Genomic DNA, 25,784 nt, shown 5'->3' with positions numbered 1-25,784 from the left:
CCAGTTCCATCCATGCTGTGGCAAAGGGCAGGAGCTCCTTCTTTCTTTCTGCTGTATAGTATTCCATTGTGTAAATGTACCATAGTTTTTTTTATCCATTTATCTACTGATGGGCAATCTGCCTTCCCACCAACAGTGAGGAAGTTTTTTTTTTTTTTTTCAAAAGTGTCTCTAAAATGCTATAAAGCAAGTAATATAAATGTTGAATCTATTTGAAACTTTAAGTTTCTTTAAAATGGTCCATGTAGTATGTAATACAACACAACTAGTACAACACTGCCTGTATTTAGTTTGAAACACAAAAAGAATGAATGTGAGCAGTATTCTTTGAAAAATAATTTGAAAAGTTTCTACAGCATCATAAGACAAAGTTAGACAAGGGTGTTAACAGTATTCAGAGAATTAACAAAAAAGTTAAATATTAAAGTACTCAAATGTTTGAGCTGATTTTTGAATACCATTGATAGAAACAAGATAACTTACTGCTAGATTTACTCAGGACACCTTATTTGAAGCTATGTGTAACATAATTGTGGTACATATTCTCAACAAATGCAAAACTAGGTTTTATGTTATATACTCCCATTTCCTAGCCTGGACCTAATTTCTCTGCTGCAATCTGGCAGCTTTGAACTTTGAAACCCTATTTGAAATTTCTTCTGATACTTCTGACAGAACTTCTTTTCATTCTGGAATGGTGGGCAGTACCGAATGAGCCACAGCTTGGTGTGGGGTTAAGGAGGGCAATAAAAATACTTTTCCTGTTATTACAGTTCCAGAAAAAGTCTCAGGTGTTCTGGATATGGGTGAAAATTTCTTTTTATGATTTTCTTGTTCCTCTTCCAAAAGGTTATCACTGGTGTCACCACAAGTGGCCTCTTCACAGCTAACACTCCTCAGAAGCTCAGGTAGTCACTGAAGCCCACTGCATTCATTGAAGCCTGCGGCACTGCCTTCACTGCAAATGCTGTTCTCCCAGTGGTGCATCTTTAGCACTGACTTTTGAGAGACATACTGTCTGTCCACCACATCAACGAAGACCCTGTGGATATCCTCAGGAGTCCTGATCTTAGGCAGCTTTTGGGCAGAATGGGCATCACCACAGCTGGTCTTTCACTTCTGTTTGGCTTCTTCCTTCTTTTCACTGAATTTTAAAGTCATATTTTTCCAATATTTATTCAGATCCTCTTAGGTTCAACAGTGTAAGCAAAATATATTGTAGGTATAGAACTGTCTCCAACCCCTAAAACATCATGGACATTTTCATTTTCGCTACTATTTCCATCACCATCTTCATCACTGTGATAAGAATGTGAACCATTCACTGAGTTGTGCAGTTGACTATTCATTTGGCCATTGAGCAGTTCAGAATTTGTGAGGTCCTTATAATAGTAACTGGGAGTCATGAACTCTGTTACTGAGTGGATCACATTCACATTTCTAGTCTGATCTTCCTTCTCCTCTTCAGAAGACATTATATCTTCTCCATTTGCAATCACAGTATTAAGTTTGCTATCAAGTTCACCCAGCAACAATTTTTATTATTCTAGTTCTTCAGATCGATTCCACAGTTTATTATTGACAAGAAGATCCTTGAATTTTATATCATTTGCAAAATATGCTTCAAAATATCTGACATTTTGGGTTTGGAATGAGGTTAATGCACAATTCAGCATTTTGCTTTAAATTTGAAGTCATCTATTTTTCTTCTCTTATGTCAACAATATCACTCATTTTCTGAAATGAGTCAGTATGATTGGTAGTATCCCTCATTTTCTGAAAATTTTCTGTAAATTCAACTCTGGATTCAAAATATTTCATTGATTTAAAAAATTATTTATTGTTTTTCTTACATGTCCCTTTCAATACCCAACTAAGCCCACATGCTGCTTTGCTGACCATTTGGCAAATCAGTTATCCTTAAGTAAAAGAGTGGTTTCATTAGTATGGACAGGTTTTTCTGGCATGGTGGCAAATGGGTTAAATGGTACCATAATATTGTGAAACAACATATCATGCAGGGTACTGAGTCTTTATCGAAGGGCAACATAGTCATTTCTAACTTATACAGTGCTGAATTTTCCCTTGGCAGCTAGTGACTATTTCCCCTGATGCTCACAAAGTCATGCAATGGGAAAATGTAGTTAGAGAACTTGGCAAAGAGTTCATTTCCCCACAGCCTTTGTTCAACTGAGAAGAAACTCAGCATTTACAAGAGGAGTATCTAGATGAATAAAAGTGAGAATAATCTTCAGAAGAGAAAGAGCTTAAGGCACTGCTCCTAGAGAAGCTGCTGTTTTAAATGAAGTGTGGGAAAATAATTAAAACAAAATGACATATCTCCCTCATTTGTGAAATGGGGGAAATGTTGCATAGGGGAAAAAAGGATGCTGGGGAATGGGTGCAAATAAAGATATCTTGAAGAGATGGTAAGGTTTATAGTGGCCTCCAGCCAAAATGCAGGTGTAGGCAGAAATTCTTTGCTTCCTTGCACAATCAAAAGAAGGATAACAACAAATTTTAAAACAGAGGGCAATGAGAATCACCAGAAAATCATTTGCATGAAAGTCCAACAACCAAGGGATTAAAGAAACATTCATCCAGGCTGAGTTGTGCAATTGATTTCCATTGCACAGGCTGGATGAATGGTTTAAGTGATGAGGACATAGACAACCTATCTGATGTAGAGTTCAAAATACTGGTAATCAGGCTGCTCAGAATTGATTGAGCTCAGTCACAAAATGAAGAAAGGAAAATATACAAGAAACCAACAGCGAAGGAAAGGAAACCAAATCAACTATTTGGAACAAAAGGAAGAAATAAGCATCCAAATAGAATAGAATGGAGAAACAAGAATGCAAAAAGAAGAGGAGAGGCTTAGAAACCTCCGGGACAACTTTTAGCATTCCAACATCTGAATCGTGTTGGAAGGAGAAGAGGAAGAACAAGACATTGAAAACTTATTTGAACATATAGTGAAGGAAAACTCCAATCTGGGAAAAGAAATAGACTTCCAGGTAGTCCAAGAGCTCAGAGAGTCCCATAGAAATTAGACCCAAGGAGGAACACACCAAGACATGTCATAATTAAGTTACTGAAGATTAAAGATAAGAAGTGAATCTTAATGGCAACAAAAGGAGAGAGTTACCTACAAAGGAGTTCCCATAAGGCTATCAGCTGATTTCTCAAAAGAAATCTTAAAGGCAAGAAGAGGCTAGAAAGAAGTATTCAAAGTCATGAAAAGCAAGGACCTACATCCAAGATTACTCTATCCAGCAAAGTTATCATTTATAATGAAAGGGCAAATAAAGGGCTTCCCAGAAAAGGTAAAGTTAAAGAAGTTTATCATCACAAGCCTTTGTTATATGAAATGTTAAAGGTACTTATCTAACAAATAGGAGTAAAAAAATATGAATAGTAAAATAACAACCTAAAAAACAAAAATCAAAACTAAGGAAACAACTAGGACTGGAACAGAATCACAGAAATGGAGATCATATGGAGGGTTATCAGTGTGGGGAGGAGGAAATAGGGTAAAAAAGTACAGGGAATAAGAAGCATAATAGGTAGATACAAAATAGACAAGGGGAGGTTAATAATAGTGTAGGAAATTGAGAAGCCAAAGAACTTATATGTGCAACCCATGGACATTAACTAAGGGGAGTGGTAATGGTGGAGGTTCAGAAGGCAGTGAAGGGAGGAGGTGATAAAGGGAAAAAATGGGACAAACTGTAATAGTCAATGAACTATACCCAACAATAATCAATAAAACTTACTTTTAAAAAGTGATGGCCATAATTTTTTTTGGAAATTTTCCAGCTCCTTTTTGAGGACCAAACACTGGCTTCAATGGACTGTTTATCTGGACTAATAAGCCAACTTGCATATATACAATAAGATTCATTTTTACAGAAGATTGAGTCTATTGTGCATGGCTGGTCATCTCCTTGTTTCAGAATTTCAGAGCTGCTGGTGGCCTCTGTGGTCACCTGTTAGTCTCACACATCATTAAAGAATAATGTGTTTTGTTATGGGATTTCATAATAATTCAATGACTATCATTTATTGGGAAATACTATGTACCAGAATCCCCTGTATATTTTTTCAAATGCAAAAGACAACTTGCAGAGGAGTTTATTGTCCCCATTTTATTGTGCCTCTAAGAAATTATATGATTTGCTTCAGACCAAGACTCTAGCATATTCCTCAGGTGGAATTTGAACACAGGTATATCCAGATCTTGTGCCATGTTCCATCCACCACACAGTGATTCCTAAGTGCCAGTCTGTGTGCAATCCCAGACCCTCTGCCAGGGATCTTAATTCAGTGAGAGTCATTTGGTTGGGCTCTCTCAGAAGCATATACTAAGATGATCAGGATTAGAGTGCAAATGGTTTATTGGGAAGTGATCCCAGGAAGACCTTGACAGGAGTGGGGAAATGGAACAGTAAGGGAAAACAAACCAATAAAATGAGCATTATTGAGCAAGTTACTGCTCTGGCAACTTAAGCTACATTCTGTTAGGGAATTCTGAGAGATGGTGGAAAACATACCACAGAGTTTTCCCTTTCTGAGGGTAGGAGGCTGGAGCATTTCCCATCAACTCTCACCCATCATTGGTTAAGTAATGAATTTGTAACATTTACTCCAATGCACCTCTGCCTTCTTCTGAACATGAGCCAAGCATGCTCCTGAGGCAAAGAAGCCCTGAGGCAGGGGGTTACAGTTGTTTGGAATAAAAAAAAAATCCTTCTAAGGAACTCTCTCTACTTGTTAAATAAATGGTGTTGGGAAAACTAGATATCCATATGCAAAAGAATGAAGTTGGATTCTTACCTTATACCATATTAAAAAAAAAATCATTGAAATGGCCCAAAGACCTAAACATAAAAGCTAAAACTTAGCAGAAAATATATTGTCATTGGACTTGGTAATGATTTCTTGGACATGATAACAAAAGCATAGATGACAAAAAAATAGATAAATTGGACTACAACAAAATTAAAAACTTCTGTACATCAAAAGGTGAAATTCAACAGAGTGAAAGCCAACCCACTGGATAGGAAAAAATATTTACAAATCGTATATCTAATTAGGGATTTATATCCAGAATATATAAAGAACTCCTACAGTTAAACAGCACAAGACAAATAGTTTGGTTATAAAATGGGAAAAAAGACCTGGATAGACATTTCTTTAAAAAAGATATACAAATGGTCAATAAGGACATGAAAAAATGTTCAATATCACTATTCATTAGGAAAATGTATATCAAAACCACAATGAAGACCTGGCTGGTGTAGCTCAGTTGCTTGAAACATTATCTTATACACCAAAAGGTTGGAAGTTTGATTCCTGATCAGGGCACGTGAAGAGGTTGCAAATTCAATCCCCAGTCAGGGCACAAACAATGTTTGTTTGTTTGTTTATCTCTCTCTCCCTTCCTCTCTCTCTAAAATAAAAAATATATTTTTAAAAATCACAATAAAATACCACCCCAAACCTATGAGGTTGTCCACTATAAAAAAACAAAACAAAACAAGTATTAGTGAGGATATGGAGAAATTGGAACCATTGTGCACTGTTAGGAAGAATGTAAAATGGTGTGGCTGTTATAGAATACAGTACAGTGCTTCCTTCTGAAAATAAAATAACTATAATCATTATATGATCTAGCATATCCACTTCTTGGTATATGCCAAGAAGAATTAAAAACATCATGTCTAAGAAATATCTGTTCACTCATATTTACAGCAACATTATTTACAATAGGAAGATTAAAGCAACTCAAGTGTCCATAGGTCGATGAATAAATAAGATGTAGTGTACATATACACAATAGAATGTTATTCAAACAAAAAGGAAAAAAAATGACACATGCTACAACACTAATGACCCATGAGGAAATTATACTAAGTGCAATAAAAAATCACAAGAGGACAAGCACTTATATGATTACAATTATATGAGGTACCTAGAGTAGTCAAATTCATAGAGTCAGAAAATAGAACGGTGGTTTCCAAAAACTGGGGGTAATGGGAAATGGAGAGTTGCTTCTTAATTAAGTTTCAGTTTTTCAAGATGGAAAGAATTCTGGGATTGGTTGCAGAATAATGTGAATGTACTTAACACTACTGAAATATACACTTAAAATGATTATGATAATAAATTTTATATTATTTGTCTTTTATAACAACTTTAAAAGAGCACTCTAAAAAGTTAAGTTATGACAAGTAGCCAGAGACCATTGGACTATATCTGTATGTGCTGCAGGTGATCAAAAGTGGTCAGGTTCCTATAGGGCTGCCCAACCTGCAGCCTGTGGGCCACTGTGTCCCAGGATGTCTATGAATGCATCTCAACACAAAACTGTACATTTACTTAAAACATTATGAGATTTTTTTGTGATTATATGTCACAATGTATTTAGTGTATGAACCAAGACAACTGTTCTTCTTCCAGTGTGGGTCAGAGATGCCAAAAGTTTGGACATCCCTGACTATTGCATATGTTTCCATTTAGAAAACAAGAGAGGATCTTATGATGATTTTCTCAATTTATTATACCAAAATATAAATAAATATTAAATGTGCCACAGTTTTTGATCCACTCATTTACTGATGGGCACCGAGGTTGCTTCCCTTACTTGACTATTGTAAATTGTGCTGCTGTGAACATTGTAGCATATAGGTTGTTTTGAATTAGTGTTTCAGGATTCTTAAGGTATCCCAGCAGTAGAATGGCTGGGTCAAAAGGTTGTTCCATTTTTACTTTTTTAAGGAAATTCCATAGTGTTTTCCACAGTGGCTGCAACAGTCTGTATTCTCACCAACAATGCATTAGGGTTCCCATTTCTTCACAACCTCATCAGCACTTACCATTTGTTGATTTATTTATGATGGCCATTCCCACCAGTGTAAAGTGGTATCTCATTGTGGTTTTAATTTGTGTCTCTGTGATGGCTATGGATGTTGAATATCATTTCATATGTGTCTGGGCCTTCTGTATGTTCTTTGAGAAGTGTCTGTTCAGGTCATTTCCCCTTTTCTTAACTGGGTTGTTTCTTCCTGGAGTTGTGTGAGTTCTTTATATATTTTGGAGATCAAACCCTTGTCAGAGATATCACTTGCAAATGTGTTTTCCCATATACCTGGTTCCCTTTTCATTTGGCTGATGTTTTCTTTAGCTGTGCAGAAGCTTCTTATTTCAATGAAGTTCCATGTGTTTATTTCTTCCTTTACACATTGGAATACTGTGCAGAAGATAGAAAGAAGGAGTTCCTACCCTTTGCAACAGCATGGATGGAACTGGAAAGCAGCATGCTAAGTTAAGTAAGCCAGGTAGGTGGTAAAAGACAAATACCATATGACCTCACCTGTAAGTGGAACCTAATCAACAAAGCAAACAAGTAAGTAAAATATAACCAAAGATATTGAAATAAAGAACAAACTGACAGTAACCAGAGTGGAGGGGGGAGGAGAATAATGGGGAAAGAAGGGAAAGGATCATTAGGGAACATGTGTAAAGGACCCATGGACAAATTCAAAGGTGGGAAGGATTGGAGGTGGGTGGTAGGAGATGGGGGTGGGTGGGGTGGGACAAGTTGCGGCAGGAAAATGGAAACAAGTATACTTGAACTTTTTTAAAAAAGAAAATAAATAAATTTATTTTTCCAAACAATAACAACAAAAAGAATGAGTATTGAACAAAGGGAGACAATCATTTTTTCTTATAAAATAATTGAAATTTCCTAATGGAAATAAAAGATAAACAATAACCAGTTTCTCCCATCAGTTAGGATGAAACTTGCCAACTATCTTAATTGTTTTTAAATATATATATGTTAGCTGTTCTACAATAAGTTAGTACCTTGACAGGCTCTAATGGCCATGGTCAAATACAATTTAGTATGGGTGGACTAGAGAAGAACATGATGAACAATGACAAAAGATAAGGATTTCAGTCATTGAAATTTCCTCCCAGAAAATGAGTCCAAGGAAAAAACCTGAATCCATGGTGTTTGTTACAATACCCCACATCCCACATCCCTAAAAGGGCAAGAAGTCTTCAGAATGGAGGGTCAAAGACAAGGAGCCATCCCTTCCAGGTGATATGGGAGAACCTCATCTTCTTAATCATTAAGAAAATAGGCAAATTCAACAAACAGTATATTGGAGGTGGGGAATATAGCAAGCAAAACCAAATGAAAATAAAAAGAATGGGAAGAGCAAACAACTCCTGATCACTCCCAAGGAATTTCTTAGAGCATGGGGAAATTGCAATTTCCTGGGATGGTGCTTATATCTTCTATAGTCACTATCCTGGAGATGCCAGGAAATAGGAAAATTGCCTTCAAACAGTGGTCTGTGGAACTCCCAGCAACACAGGAAAGCTGAAAAAGGCAGACAGGTCTGAGAAATCTTACTTTTTGTTAGAAGTGGTATCCCTAGGAGCTCTAGAATGCTTTTCCTTTCAGACCATCTATTGAGACAAATTGTACATTTTGTTCTTATCAGATAGAATATACAATTCACTGAAATTTATTAAACACTTACCTGAAAATCACAGAAACCATTTTTTTGTTGGTAAAGAGATTTCAGTTAGTGGTGTTTAATCACAGCTGACCTGGGTTGGTTGCCATGCTGTGTGTTATTTAATGTCCTGATAGGCCTATGACATAGGCTGTTTTATATTGCATTTTACTGATCAGGAAACTGAGTCTTAATGGGTATATGAATTGTTAAAAGATAAACTGATGTACATTGAAATGTTCAAGAGTTTGAGTGTACATTGATTCAAATCAGGTAGCACCAAACCAGAAATGGTTAGAAGCAATCCATACAACAGGAGGTTGGGCAGAGGATTTTAGGGAGAAAATGGGCAACCGAGCAAGAAAACTAATTGATTGGCTGTAGCCTAAGCAGTTGCTTTTATTTAGGAAAGTCTAGTTGGCTGCTGGTGAGTGGTTATTCTTGAGTTTTATTTTCTCATACTTAAGTGCAATGACTGTGGCTTAAGTTTGGTTAATTATGCAGGCTACCAAGGCTTTAGAGCTAGTTCAGTCCAATGGCTTTCTTGTTTAATTATTTTAACAATATTATGCTTAAGATCACAGAATAACCAGGTCACAAGCTTAGGTAAGGCTCACTTCTGTGATTCCCAACCTCTTCTTGGTCATGCCATACAAACTTCTAGAAACCAGGGGAGTCTGATTGAAGACCAGAAGGGAAGCTGCCAAATATTACTATACCATTCACTTTTCTAGGATAAAATATTGAATTTTACTTTAATAAGTTTATCAACATTGAGGCTAGAATCTTCCTATAAGAGATATAAATGTGTGTATCTCTGCTTCAAGAGGAGACAAAGTCAGCATTTGATAAATATTTGCAGAATTACACCAACCTCCATCCATTCTTTCAAGGATATGAACAATCCAAGTTGGATCAAAGGAAATATTTTGATCTCCTCTCATAAAAGATTTCAGGAGAACTTACAAAAGTGAAGAACAAACACAACCACCTTTATCTGAGGCCAGGGGGCTACCACACTTAAAGCAGGATTTTCTGGTAACCACTCCAGTAATGTTTTATTGAAAATAAGAGAAATCTGAAGGGTAAGAAAAAACAAGGAAAGTGATATAATATAGAATGCCTCAATAGAACACCAAAAGGCTCTTATAAAACTTATGGAAACTGAAGCCCTCTAGGGTGGATGGAAACAATGTGCTAGAGAGACTGTGGAACCTATTTTATGCTTTGTCTGAAAAGATCCATTTTGTTGCTGTATATAGAACAATGGAGAGAAGAGTGTGGGGAGGCCAGTTAGAAAGCAACTTCACTAGCAAGGCATGACATTGGATAGAAGCAGCAGAATGAAGAGAAGGGCAGGTGGAAAAGATGTTTTGAGGGAAAATTCCTGGAGTTTGCTTCTGTATTGGTTCTTGAGCCTGAGGAGGAATAGGAACCTGTCAATCCAGTTTTGGTCGAAGCAACTAGAAAAATTCTGGTGAATCAGAAACACTGGAGGGTAGTGAGCCACTGGATGGTAATGACAAGCTATCTTTGGACATATTAAATCTGTAGTGTTCAAAAGATAAGCAGGTGATTGGCCACATTCTAGTGCCTAACTTTGGTGTTCTGAAACTTTTTTTACACAGAAAATGGAGGACCTAATACTTTCTTCACAGAACCCTTTTAAATTTGAGAATTTAATCTGTGTCAACTTTGCATAAGTGGTAATGCATTTTTAAAGTTTAGGATATGACTACTGGAAAAGGAACATAGAGACATATCTCAGAGGCAGTTGGCGTTTGATATTAGACCTCTGCAATAAAGGAGATGTAATCTTTTTGCAGGTGTAGGATTTTGCATTCGTTTTGTAAAACAAACAAATGAAAATCTGTGAAGCACAATTAAAGGGAAGCACCATAAAATGAGTTGTATCTATCAGCAGGTAAAAATATTCATCCCCAAGGCAGTGAGGTAGTTGTGGACAATGGCAGCCAGCTGTAAGTAATCAGCATGGTATCAGAAAACTCTCTTCCCTACAACAAACAAACCCACATACAGTTCTGCATGTGGGGCTATGTTGTATCATTGTGAGCATAGGTGTGTACATGCATGTGTGCCTTTACTTTTCTGTATGTATGTGTGTATGTTCAGTTCAATACAAAAGTAACAAGGAAATGAGAATGGAATGAGAAAGAAGTTTCTAAAATCAAAGATGAAGAGATAAATCCAGATTTAGGTGATTGGTGATCATGTTTAAAATATTTGCCCTATTATGAACATTGGGATGCATAGGTTCTTTTGGATTGGTGTTTCAGAGTTCTTAGGGTATAATCCAAGCAGTGGAATTTCCGGGTCAAAAGGCAGTTTCATTTTTAGTTTTCTAAGGAAATTCCAAACTGTTTGCCATAGCGTTGCACCAGTCTGCAATCCCACTAGCTAGTAAATGAATGGATCAAAAACTGTTGTACATTTACACAATGGAATTCTATGCAGCAGAAACAAAGAAGGAGCCCCTACCCGTTGTAACAACATGGATGGGACTGGAGAGCCTTATGCTGAGTGAAACAAGCCAGGCAGTGAAAGACTAATACCATATGATCTCACCATTAACAGGACCCTAATCAACAAAACAAACAAGCAAGCAAAGTATAGCCAAAGACATTGAAATTGAGAACAGGCTGACAGTGACCAGAGGGGAGAGGGGAGGGGATAATGGGGAAAAGTGTGAAGGGTTTACAGGAACAATTACAAAGGACATATGCACAATAACAAGGGGGGTGGAAATAGGGGAGGTGAGGAGGGCTGGCATATTGGAAAGGGGGGGGGGAAGCAGAAAACTGTATTCCAACAACAATAAAAAATGTTAAAAATAAAATAAAAAAATAAAATATTTGCCCTTTTGATCAAAGTTAAGAGGTAAATATTTTAGAGAGGGTGGATTTGTTGTCTATGTTCTGGACACTGTTAGAGATGGACACTCCTTTGGATTCAAGGACCTGATCAGGGGGAGCATAGGCCAAGACTCAGCAGTCAGGGTTAAGCACCAAAGGGCCAGGGCAGAGACCCTCCTGGGTCAGGACTATTGTTTCCCTCAGTCTACTGATACTCAGAGCAGAGTGGTCTGCCTGAGCACAAACATTCATTTCTTGTAGAAGGGGGAGCATAGCGAAAGGAAAATGAACTGGGGGAGTTGTCAAGTCCTTCTTTCAGATAGCCAGAACCCACTGGTGCCTGGCATAATGAGTGGGGCTCCAATAGCACCAGCAGCCATTGTTCCACTTCTTCTTATGTTCTAGTGTGTGGTTCTGGGAGCATTCATAAGTAGACATGGCTCTTGCAACTATTGCCCCTGCAATTTGAGACAATTATCATTACCTTCAGTTTGTGCATGCATGGTTTGTATGACATGAGAAAACAGTTACATCAGTACTTAGATGGCCCATGGATAATGGACACACAATTAGGTTGACTTACAAAAATGTTTATTTATGAGTAAATACACTATATTTTTATTATTCTAAATTTTATTGAAAACTTTATATTTACTGATTATTACTTATATTACTCTATTTTAAATTTAAATTAAAATTTTTAAACATTACTTCAAGTTATACTTTTGATAAAAATATATTAATATTTTGGTCATTAAAACTTTAATCCAATTAAATTTTATTTGTAGTCTTTAAAATCTTGAATCCTTCTAACCAAATGCAGGTCCAGCTACCTGCCACTTCAAAAGCCAAAACTGTAGAGGCAGGTGCTGATGTAAAGGAAAGTCATGTATTCAGATGCTATCTATCTGGAAGATGGGGAAGCCCATCTCCACATCTCAGTGGAGGCATAGGTTTTTATAAGGAGGGAATGTAAAAGGATGCAGCCAGGACCCCCCACCTCAAAAGAGGAATTTGTAACCAGGTCCAGAACTCAGGGTGTCCAGGGAATATTAAAAATATGTAGATGTCCTCAACCCCACAAGTCTGGACTGGGGGATGGGACAGATAGAGCAGGGTCATTAAGAGTTATTTTGAATATCAGTAGTTGGCTAGCTTCACACCTGATATGCAAAAATGATTATTTTATACACACACACACACACATACTGGGGGAGAAGGAAGATTGGTAGAGGACTGAATGGGAGCCCACTTATCTTCTCCAGCACCAACCTAGAATTACAACTCAATTGTGGAGAAACCACCTGGAACAAAAAAAAATTGAACAATAGCCAGAGAGAAGCATATAACTTTGGATATATAGAACCAGCTTCAAAACAACCAGTGTGGTAAGGAGTGTGGTGGAGACACAAGAAGTCTGGCTGGGTGCCCACAGGTGTCAGTGCAGGAGAGATAATTAAGCAGCCAATTAGAGTTCCCAAAGAGGACTGGAGTCTAAACCCTAAGCTAGGATTCCCAGCCTAGAAGCCCTAAAAGTACACAGATACCAACCAGTGGAAAGAGCATCAGCTTTGCTTTCTGCCAGAGACATGCAGATGGAGACGCAAGGACCATTTAAAGGTCCAACACACAAATCTTCATTTGTAGTCACCTATCTGGGGCTCAGGCAAGGGCAGGTACAGAGTGGGCTGGAGACATCTGAGGAGAGACTGGAGACAGAAGCCTTGGGGAGAGAACTGAGATTGTAACTACCAGGATCCTGGTGCTGAGTCATCTCCCAGACAGAAGCAGCCTTTGTGCTCAGGCAGACCACTCTGCTCTGAGTATCAGTAGACTGAGGGAAACAATAGTCCTGACCCAGGAGGGTCTCTGCCCTGGCCCTTTGGTGCTTAACCCTGACTGCTGAGTCTTAGTGACCAGATAAACAACTGCAGCAGACAGCCAGAGATAGTAGATCACTGGCAAAGGTGGGGCAGATTGGACTAGAGAGACTTGAAGAAAGGCTGGGGACAGAGGCTTTTGGGAGAGAACTGAAAGTAGCTGCCTGGATCCGGTGCTGAGCCAATCAGCCCACGCACACAGAGCAATCATCTTTCTCAGGTAGATCACTCTCCTCTGAGCAGCAGCTACCTGAGGGGAAACAATAGCCCCCTCCACAGGAGGGATTCAGAAGGCCCTGCAGTGCTTAAACCTGACTGCTGAGTGCTCAGGGACAATATTAATAATTGAAGACAGCTAGTGACAGCAGATCCCTGAACACATCAAATAGGTTGCCTAAGATCAGACGGGGTTAACATATGACATCGCCAGAGGCAGATCCAGAAAGAAAAAAAAACCTGATAAATACAAGAGGCTACCAACATGAAAGCCACTGTGGTCTTCTTCATAATTTGTGATATTTCTTTTCCTGCATAGCTTTTATAACATTCATTTCTTGTACAGCAAATTTGTATATATGTCACAAGATTTTATACTACAGTGTATTTCAATTCACATATTTTGCCTCTCCCTTCCCTTAAGCCCATCTTACCTTCCTTGCAATATTCTCATTTCAAATTTGGTTTCTCTCTAGCTACAACTTATTTCCATTCCACACTCTTACTATTTCTCCTCTGTCCAAATATTTAAAATGAATTCTCTTGTCAAGTGTCATTTCACATCCTTTTGTCCAGCTATTAAAATACCCATGTTCCCTGTACACCTGTCACAAAATTTGCTAGTTGGTGGTTGGTAGGGTAGTTTTTGTTGCATTGTTTTTAAAGGTTATCTTTAGAGCTTCACTAATTCTGTATTTCAAATAAAAAATTTTACTGGACCACTTTCCTACTATTTTTTTTAACTAAAATTGTTATTATGCTGTTGTATCCTGTTGTTTTCTTTTCTTTTTTGTCTTCTATTTCTCTTTCATCCTCCCATTTTATTTATTCTCCTTTTTTTCTTTTCCTTTACATACCAAATACAATTTTTTCCCTCAGTCTAGTTTTTATATTCCTCACTCTTAGTATCCCCTCTCCCTCTATCATTACAAAATCAATCCCATTCCTCTAAATATCACTTAGATTTTTCTTTCTTTTTACCCTATTATTCCCATACCACCTATATGCATTTTAGCTCATTTGTTCTTGGTAGTACTCTGGTGGATCTTTCTCTCTAATTTGGCCCCTATATTTTTATTAATTATTTAATATTTTCCTTCCTTTTTCTTTCTCTCTCTCACTTTATTTTACTTTACACTATTTTCATTTCTATTTAAACCTAATATTTAACCCTTCCCTTCTAATACTCCATTTCACATTCTTCATTCCCTTTATTTATTCATGAGGTAAACTTTACCTTCTCTCCTTCCATTGCTCTAACTCCCAAACTCTTATTAGTGCTCTTCCCTCTACCTTCTCAAAATCATTTCTTTTTCAGTAGGTCATCTCATATTTATTCTCTTTTCTTATAACAGTCTTACTCTTACTACACTAGTGTTAATACTGGTTCATTTACTATTGATAGTGGGATTGTGGGGGAAAGTTATATTTTTGGGTGTAGGTTTATTTCTTGGGCTCTGGTTTTGTTCAGGCGGCCCTTGTACAACAGCACAAAAGATGTTGTGGGTGAAGTAACCCTCAGTCAACCAGCAGCAGGGAAGAACCCATGGAAGAATGACCCAACAACAATCAAATCCAATTATATCCAGAAACCAACATAAAAGGCATAATGGACAATCCCAAGAATATCAAGTTGAGGTGATCAAGGAGACTGCACTACTGTATCTCACAGGCCAGCCTCCCACCATAGAATTTCACATCCCTCAAAGTCAGAAGTAAAAAAAGAGCAATTTAAAAAGCTGAAGCTATCAAGAAGAGTCCCACAAACAATAGGAAGACAAAGAACAAACCCCCAATCTAAAGGAAAGAAAGAATCTTCAGAATGAATGCTAAATGAGATAGAAGCGGTCAACTATCAGATACTGAGTTTCAAAACAATTGTTGTAAGGAAGTTCAATGAACTCAGTGAAAACTACCAAAAACTACTGGGGAATTACAAGGAACTTACTACAAACTATATCAGCATAAAAAAAAGGACAAAGAAAATCATCAAACAAGGTCAGAAAGAGATGAAGAATACAATTTCTGAATTAAAGAACACAGTACAAGGAATCAAAAGCAGGCTCAATAAGCAAAAGGATCCAGCTCAGTGAGATGGAAGACAAAATATAAAAAAAAATATATTGAAAAGATCAAGCAAAACAAAAAAAGACTGAAAATGAAGAGGGGTAATTCATGGCAATGTGAAATAAAATAATATCCATATGATAGGGATACCAGAAGGAGGAGAAGAAGAGGAGAAAGTGATAGAAAACCTGATTTAAAAAGGAATGATGGAAACTTCCCTAATCTGATGAGAGAAGAAGCCACATGAGTCCATAAAGCAGAGAGGGCCCCAATCAAGAGGACCCAAAGAGGTCCACTGCGAGATACATCATAATCAAAATGGCAAAATTTAAAGACGAAGAGAGAATCTTAGGCAGCAAGGGGAGAAACAGGAAGTAACATACAAGGGAGCCCAATAAGGCTAGCAGCTGACTTCTCAGTAGAAACATTACAAGGCAGAAGGGAATAGCAAGAAATAATCCAAGTAATGAAAAACAAAGTTCTGCAACCAAGACTACTCTGTCCAGCAAGGCTCTCAATTAAAATGGAAGGCCAAATAAGGGGATTCTCAGACAAAAGAAGGCTAAAAGAATACACTTTCACAAAAGCAGCACTGCAACATGTGGTAAAGGGCCTGCTTTAAGAAGATGAATAAGAACAGAGAGAGAAAGAAGCAAAGGTACAAAGGGAGTAAATTGCAATGATAGATACCTATCAATAATAACCTTAATTGTAAGTGTATAAAGATGCTACAATCAAAAGATATAGGGGAGACAAGATGGTGTTGTGGTAAGAGGGAGCAGGTTCCACTTCCCCTACACATGGAAGAAAAACCTAGCCGATCAGGGGAGGAACAGAGCGAACAGCCAACAGTATCCCAACACATATGAGAATTGGAGATCAAAAATTGTAGTGGACATTGAAAAATCAGACAGTAAAGGAGAGTGCTTCAGGATAATAAGGGCCCAGAGATCAGCGCCAGGGCCAGGTTGCAGCCCCAGGCCCAGTGCTCCTGGCACTGGGTCAACCTCTCACTCCCCGGCCAAACAAGGACTTAGCAGCAGCAGGGGAGGCCTGGTTGCTTGAAGGCAAAGAGGGGAGTGAAGACTGAGTGGCAATCACACAGGGGCTGTGAGCACCCATGCATAGCCCTGGGAAGAGTGTGTGCCAGAGCCTGTGCCACCGAGAGTGGTCTTGCCGCACGCCGTGCCAGCACCCACAACCTGGAGAGAATGTGGTTTTGTGCAAGACCTGGAGCCCACCGCCATGAGCGAGGAAAAGGCACGGGTGCTCAGCAGGATCCACGGTGCCCATGGCCGTGAACTCGGGAGAAGTATGCGCCCCTCATGATCCCCGAGCCCACACACGTGAACACGGAAGAGGCACAGGAGCTCCACAGGATCCCCAGAGCACACAACCATGAACATGGGGAAGGCGAGCGCACTCCGCACTCTGCAGGATCCAGGGAGCCAATTGCCAGGAGCTCCAGAGAGTGTGCTTAGGATGACCCAGATCCCACACACAGGGCCCTTTGGAGAGGCACCAGACTGGCTCTGGGGAGAATGTGCAACTAGCCCTGGGGAGAGTACTCGAGAGGCTGACTGAGTTCTGAACAGGAAGGGAAAAATGAGATACCAACCACCCCTTCAGCCTGCTGAAGCCAACAAGACCAGAAAAAAATGGTTTGGCTAGTGCGAAACCAACAAGAGGCTTTTTGTTATTTTGTCTTTTTATTTTTTAATAACTTATTATTTTTTAATTTTTATTATTTTTATACATCTCAATTACTTATGCTTCTTTCCTTCTTTCTAGTGTTATTCCTTCTTCCTTTCTTTCCAAATGTGTCTCTTCTTCCTTCCATCTTCTGCTTTATTGCCTTCTGTTTTTCTTTTTTGGAACCAGCAAGTTATAAAATATTTGTATTATCATTTTTTAATTATTTACTCATTTTTAAAATGTTAATGGTATTTTGGTATTCCCCTTCTTTCTGTATAGACTTCTTTGTTTGGCTGGTTATATTGTACCATTTGACAGGTTTCCTTTGTTATCTCATTCATCGTGTGTTGCTAATTTACTGTTGTTCACGTCACTTGTGTGCCATTAGCACTCAAGTGTCCTATACTCAAGGTCCTATACTACCTATTCTTGTTATCTAGATCTCATAGACTCCATCATATGATTGCTACTCTAATACTACTGTAAATAATAGCTGTTCCAGACAATTGTAAATACTACACAACACCCCTCCCAGATCTTAGTGAACTTCATGGTTTTCTGAAGTCTATTACTATAGTGGTTAACTCTATTCTCTCTCACACTACACCTATTTACTATTCTTTACTCTCACCCTACCTCAGAATCTGACCTCCCAAAAGCTCACTGCTTTCTAGATCCAACTCAAAAACCTTACCTTCCAAACAAGACTCTTATCTTCTCTCCATCCTTTCTAAAAAGTGGCTAATGGGTGGAATATCATGGTTAACACTATACATAGCCAAAGGATGTCCTATTTCTCCTCTACTGGCTGCTAGTGTAACTATCATAGAATACTCTCTTGCTGTCTTAAACCATTTTGCCTTAGTACTCCAACTGATCACAAAAAAACAGTAGGGGGAAGCTGTGAACTCCAGAATACCTGAAGGAAACTGCACCACTGAATCACACAGGTATTCTACCACAGGAGTTCACCCATAAACCCAGGGAGCCAAAGCAGATCAATTTAAGAAACAGCATCTAACCAGAATAGTCTCATGAAAAATGAGAAGACAAAAAAAACAACAATCCTCAAATGAAGGGAAAGGAGGAAGCCTCAGAAAGAATGCTAAATGAAATACAGTTTAGTTTAGGCAACTAAACTATCAGATATTGAGTTCAAAGAAATGATTATCAAGAAGCTGAACGAGCTCACAATGAGCTAGCAGAAACTATAGGGAAGCTACAACAAATACACTGAAAACTACATAAACATGAAAAAAGAAATAGAAACTATCAACAAGGGCCAAGAGGAAGTGAAGAATACAATTTCTGAACTGAAGAAAACAGTAGAAGGAATGAAAAGCAGGATTGATGAAGCAGAAGATCAGATCAGTAAATTGGAGGACAAAGTAGAAAAAAACACCCAGAAAGAGCAAGAAAAGGAAAAGAGGATCAGAAAGAATGAAGAGGGACTAAGATAAATGAAAGAAAATATGAAATGTAATAATATCCGTATAATAGGGATACCAGAAGGAGAAGAAGAAGAGCAAGGGATAGAAAACCTATTTGAAAAAGTAATGATGGAAAACTTCCCTAATTTGATGAGAGAAAAATTCACACAAATCCAGGAAACACAGAGTCCCAATCAAGAGGAACCCAAGGAGGCCCACCTCAAGACACATCATAATTAAAATGGCAAAATTTCAAGACACAGAGAGACTATTAAAGGCAGCAAGGGAGAAACAGGAAGTAACATACAAGGGAGGTTCAATAAGGTTAGCAGCTGACTTTTCAATGGAAACACACCAAGCCAAAATAGAATGGCAAAAAATATTCCAAGTAATGAGAACCAGAGGTCTGCAACCAAGGCTAATTTACCCAGCAAGGCTCTCAATCAAGGCACAAGGCCAAATAAGGAGTTTCCCTGACAAAGGAAGGCTAAAAGAATACGATTCCACCAAACCAGCTCTGCTAGAGATACTAAAAGGACTGCTTTAAGGAAAGGAAGGACAAGAGAGAAAGAGAGAGAGAGAGGAACACAGGTACGAAAATGGCAATGAATAAGTACCTATCAATAATAACCTTAAATGTAAATGGATTAAATGCTCCAATCAAAAGACATAGAATAACTGAATGGATAAGAAGGAATGACCCACAGATATGCTGCCTACAAGAGACCCACCTCAGGATGAAAGACCCACACAGGCTGAAAGTGAAGGGATGGAAACAAATTTTACAAGCAAATGGACAGGGAAAAAAAAAGCCATGGTAGCAATACTCATATCAGACAAATTAGGCTTACAAAAAAGGACCATAAAAAGGGACCCAGAAGGTCACTTTATGATACTCAAGGGAAGAATCCACCAAAAAGACATAAACATTGTAAATATATATGCACCCAACATAGGAGCACCACATACATAAAGAACATCCTAGAGGACTTCAAGAAAGATATTGACAGCAACACAATTATAGTGGGGGACCTTAATACCCCACTGTCAAAAATGGACAGATCTTACAAACAAAATATTAACAAAGATACTGTGGCATTGAACAATACCCTTGATGAAATGGACTTAACTGATATAAACAGAATCCTCCATCCCAAAGAAGCTAAATACATATTTTTTTTCAAATGTACATGGAACATTTTCAAAGATAGACTACGTCATAGGACACAAAAAAGTCTCAACAAATTAAAGAAAATTGAAACCATACCAAGCATTTTCTCGGAACACAAGGGACTGAAACTGGAAACCAACTTTAAGGTAAAAAAAAAAAAAAAAAAAACCAAAACACTCAAAATCATGGAGATTAAATAGCATGCTATTAAACAATGAATGGGCCCAGAATGAAATTAGGAAAGAAATCAAAAAGTTTCTGGAAACAAATGACAATGAATTCACAACAACCCAAAACTTATGGGACACAGCCAAGGCAGTCCTGAGAGGGAAGTGCATAGCGATACAGGCCCATCTAAAAAAAAAATAGAAACATTTCAAACAAACAGCCTAACCCTATGTCTACAAGAACTGGAGGAAAAACAACAAAGACAGCACAGAGCAAGCAGAAGGAAGGAAATAACCAAGATCACAGCAGAATTAAATGACATAGAGACTAAAAGCACAATTCTAAGGATCAATGAATCCAGGAGCTGGTTCTTTGAACAGATAAACAAAATTGACAAGCCTTTAAGCAGACTGATCAAGAAAAAAAGACAGAGGATCCAAATAAAGACAATCAGAAATGAAAGGGGAGAGATTATAACTGACACCACAGAAATACAAAGGATTGTAAGAAATTACTATGAAGAACTGTATGCCAAGAAATTTGAAAACCTAGATGAAATGGACAAATTTCTAGAAAATATAATCTTCCAAAACTCAATGATGAAGCAGAAAGCCTGAATAGACCAATAAGGGGAAATGAAATAGAGCTATAATCAAAAAACTCTCAGCAAAGAAAAGCCCAGGTCCAGATGGTTTCTCAGGGAATTCTACAAAGCATTCAAGGAAGAGCTAACCCCTTTCCTTCACAGACTATTCCAAAAGGCCAAAATGATGGAAGACTCCTAATCTCTTTTTATGAAGCCAGCATCATCCTAATCCCAAAACCAGACAAAGACACAAAAAAGAAAGAAAAATTCAGACAAATATCGCTGATGAACATAGATGCTAAAATCCTCAACAAAATATTGGCAAACTGCATCCAACAATACATTAAAAAGATCATACACCATGATCAGGTGCAATTCATACCAGGGATACAAGGATGGTTCAATATTCAGAGACCAGTAAATGTAATACACCACATAAACAAAAACAAAGACAAAAATCACATGATCATATCAATAGATGCAGAAAAAGTATTTGATAAGGTACAGCACCCATTTATGATAAAAACACTCAGCAAAGTGGGAATAGAGGGAGCATTCCTCAACATAATAAAGGCCATACATGAGAGACCTACAGCCAACATAATACTCAATGGGCAAAAATTAAAATCTTTTCCATTAAGATAAGGAACAAGACAGAGGTGTTTAATTTCATCACTCCTATTCAATATAGTAATGGAAGTTTTAGCCACGGCAGTCAGACAGGAAAAGGAAGTAAAAGATATTCAAATAAGAAAGGAGGAAACAAAACTGTCACTTTCTGCAGATGACATGATAGTGTACATAGAAAATCCTATAGACTTCACCAAAAAACTGCTTGACCTAATAAATGAATTTGGAAAAACAGCAGGATACAAAGTCAATATCCAGAAATCAAAGGCATTTTTGTATACCAACAATGACACATAAGAAGCATAAATCATGAAAAAAATCCCATTTGATATAGCAAAAAGAAAATAAAATACCTAGGAATAAACCTAACCAAAGAGGTGAAAGACCTGTATTCAGAAAACTACATAAAGCTGCAGAAAGGAATCAAGGAAGACACAAAAAAATGGAAGCATATACTGTGTTCTTGGATTGGAAGAATTGACATCATCGAAATGTCCATACTACCCAAAGCAATTTATAGATTCAATGCAATACCTATTAAAGTACCAATGGCTTATTTCACAGACATAGAACAAACACTTCAAAAATTTATATGGAACCATAAACAACCCCGAATAGCTGCTGCAATTTTGAGAGAAGAGCAAAGTAGGTGAGGTCACAATACCTGACACTAAACTGTATTACAAGGCCACTGTAATCAGAAGAGTCTGGTACTGGCATAAAACCAGGGACATGGACCAATGGAACAAACAGAGAGCCCAGAAATAAACCCAGGCTTCTACATTCAATTAATATTTGACAAAGGGGGCAGCAACATAAAATGGAGTAAAAACAGTCTCTTCAACAAATGTGTTGGGAACCGCCCTGACTGGTATTAGAAGCTGAAACCCCCGCCTAGGCTAAGGCTAAGGGAACGCCCTTGGAACTGTAAGCCAGCAAGGAGACAAAAGCTTATCTCCCTGGCAGGAATGCTGCTTCTGCTGCTTTATTCATAACTGAACCCCAAAAGAAGGACTTGGGGGGCTGCAGCAAAAGGGGGTGATGGACCCTCGTTCCTCGGCTTTGACATAGCCTGAGTTCTCATCCTCTGGGAGAAAAACTCCTTATCTCTTGGTTGCCTTAGTTCCCCTGCTCCACCTAAGCCTGAAACAATGACAGGGTGGTGCAGCTCTGTGCTGAAAAGGGCGGATTCCCCAGGTGATCAGGCCTAAGAAAGAATATGTAAATTACTGTGAAACCTCTTTGTTTAGAAAACTCTCAGTTGAATGAGAAGGGTCCAAGGAGGAAGTTAGTTTGTTCCTCAAAGGCTTACAGCTCTTTGACCCCGACTCAATAGACTGGCAGAGTTCCTTGTTTACTATAGTTCCTTACTTCCCCCTAATGAGTACTGTACTTTACCTGAATGATTATGCATAATGAGCCCAATAAAAGCAGGTATGGACAGTAAATCGGAGCGCTCCCCACTGGGGGGGTGGCCATTTCGTCCCTACTTCCCCACAGAAACTAGTCTTGTCTCTGTGCATGTTTTTTTCTTGCGTGTTTTTCGGCGAGCCATCCACAGCATTCCGTGATCACTGCTGGCCAGTGACCCACGCGCATCACAAATGGTGTTGGGAAAACTGGACAGCTACATGCAAAAAAAATGAAACATGAGTACCAACTTAAATCATACAGAAAAATAAATTCAAGGTGGATAAAAGCCTTAAATATTAACTGTGACATCATTAAAGTCCTAGAGGAGAACATAGGCAGGAATATCTCACTTATTTCCTGCACCAGCATTTTTACTGATATGTAACCTACAGCAAAAGACATTAAGGAAAGAATAAACAAATGAAATCTCATCAAAATAAAAAGCTTCTGCACGGCTAAAGAAAATAGTATTAAAATAAAAAGGGAACCAACTGTATGGAAAAACATATTTGCCAATGATACCTCAGACAAGGGTTTCACCTCCAAAATATATAAAGCACTTACACAACTCCACTCTAAGAAGACAAGCAACCCATTAAAAAATGAGAAAAGGACTTGAATAGACACTTCCCCATGGAGGACATACAAATGATCCAGAGACACATGAAAAGATGCTCAGTATTGCTAGCTATCAGTGAGATGCAAATTAAAACCACAATGAGCTACCATTTCACACCGGTCAGAATGGCTATCATCAACAAAGCAACAAACAAGTGTTGGAGAGGTTGTGGAGAAAAGGGGACTGTAGCACCCAGTGGACGCAAATACAGATATCGGAGCCTTTAGGGCATCAAAGATGTTACTTTATTGGCCAAGTTTAACCTGTGCAGGGGCAAACTCTGTGTCGAGTGACACAGTGCCCACAGAGGAGCACGAAAGAGAGTGGCATGCCAATATTCATATCCAGGTCCTTATATATGGGTTTTGGCGTGAGAAAGCAAGCATTCCATAAAAAAAAAAAAACTGATGCCGTGGTCAGCTATTTGCTTACAGAGACCTCGCGCGGGAATTTCAAACCAAGCATTCTTACAGTAGGGGGGAAGGCAGGATGTTTGTTTAGTAACCTAGTAATCTCCTGGCTCTAACTAGCTAGGTTCCTATTTCCTCATGGTCTAAGTTTATCCCTACTCCTTACATTCCCCCGTTTTCTCTTGAAGGGGTTTGTCAAACCCTTGACTGTTCATCATTGGGAATAATAGTATAGGGTTGAGATAGAACCATTAGCTTTACTACTTCTATTCTTTCTTTAATAAAGGCTATGACTTTATTTAGAATACAGGGTCCTATAGTAACTAATAACAGAAGCAAAAGAAGGGGTCCTGCAAGTGCAGATAAAAGGGTGGTTAGCCATGGGGAAGTATTAAATATGGAAGCATACCAATTAGAGTTTTCTTCTTCATTGTCTCTCTCTTTGAGTCTTTTGGTTAAAGTCTTGATATTCTCTCTTATTACCCCTGAATGATTGGCATAAAAACAGCATTCTTCTAAGGCAGCACAAAGTCCTCCCTGCTTTAGGAATACGAGATCTAATCCTCGTCTCTTTTGGAGAGCTACTTCTGCTAGGGAGTCTACTTGACGTTCTAGATATATTACCTGATCGGAGAGGAGAGAGATGTCCTTGGTAAACATTTGGGATAATCTTCTTAGGCTTAGTTCTCCTTGTATCAAAGATGCTGCTCCTAATGCTGTTGAACCTACTATACCTATGGTAGCTACTATAGGAACTAATAGTGGTGCACGAGTGACCCGTCGAGGGAGCCCTAAGAGGAAGTTAGGATTTCCACCATATAAATACACTTGTGGTATTATGTAGGCACTCACACATAATTCTGGGCTAATTGGCATTAGACACTTGTAGATACCTTGTGTACATACAAACCATATACCTTCTGGTGCCCACATAACCTGAGGCACTTCCCTTGCAAGGGATATATTTTGTAGATCTATACAATAGTCACTATAATTAGAGGTTAATACAAAATTGGCCAACAAATAACAAGTCCCTCTTCCGTGGAATTCAGCTAGAGTTAGCCCTCCCCCCATAATACATGCATCAATTTCTTCCATGTGTTCCTTACTTGGGCTCCCTCGTAATATTGTAATATCTGGGGCTAGTTCTCCCCCTCGGGAAGTATTTGCTCCTAACCCAATATAAAATGGAGGTCTAGGGCTTAAACATAACCAACAGGATTCAGTTACACTTGGCTGTGTACTGTTAAAGAAAGGGAATACCTTATCTAAAAGCCCTAAGACTAAATTATCTTGATGATGCAGTCTCTCCAGGAAGGGGTTAGGAGTACGGCCTATATCAGGCAGCCATTGCTTGGCTATCTCGGGCTCTGTGGGAGTTGGACTAAGGTCTTCTGGACTAATTGAGTTTTCGGCTATTCGTCTAGGAGGCTCCGTCGGGGGAACCATAGGAGGTAGTCGTGGGAGTAGTCTGCCCCCAGCTCCTCTAAATGGAGGCTTATATTTAGTGGGTAATTTTCTCACAGTAAAAAATGTTCCTGGGTCAGTTCCCGATGTATACAATCTAATTCCCCACGTACGACCCTTAACCCACTCTGGGTCAGTTGGATGTAGAACCATTATACTTATTGGGTTACAATTTTTTATTTTACATAGAGCAGTGTTTTCCTTGTGTCTGGTAAGCTTAATATGTGAATCACTTCCTCCTCCGGGGGTCCATTCTAATGGGCTTACTATTGTTTCACAACCCCAGCTTTTACAATAAAAGCCTGTTTCCTGTCTGGAGTGGGACACCCATATGCTGTTGTTCGACTTAGTTGTTTGTGCAGGAATTCTTCTTCATCTTTCACTAATGGCCTTGACGGCACTCCTCCACCCACAATTCCGGAAGAGGTATACAGATTACTGCTTCCCAATCTGTCAGAGAGTGATGAGTCCCACAGACTGTCTCCAAAAAGTTTAGACAGATCAATAGTCAGGTTTAGTGTGTCTTCCCCTCCCCAAGTATAATTCTCAGCAAGTGCAGTCCCATCTGCCATTCTAATTAAGACCCATTCCTGTCTCTCTCACCCTGAGCAGGCCAAACACCAGGATA

The 25,784-nt window shown here is 38.6% G+C and overlaps 1 pseudogene; it reads right to left on the bottom strand.

Moving 5' to 3' along the window:
- Positions 1–585: 585 nt before the first annotated feature.
- LOC114506052 lies at positions 586–25,138 on the bottom strand (annotated as a pseudogene).
- Positions 25,139–25,784: the final 646 nt, after the last annotated feature.

The sequence above is a fragment of the Phyllostomus discolor genome, chromosome 9 (genome assembly GCF_004126475.2).
Source record: "Phyllostomus discolor isolate MPI-MPIP mPhyDis1 chromosome 9, mPhyDis1.pri.v3, whole genome shotgun sequence".
NCBI classification, from domain to species: Eukaryota; Metazoa; Chordata; class Mammalia; order Chiroptera; family Phyllostomidae; genus Phyllostomus; species Phyllostomus discolor.
Note: the sequence above shows the minus strand (reverse complement) of the source record. Positions and strands in the feature narration are given on the sequence as shown.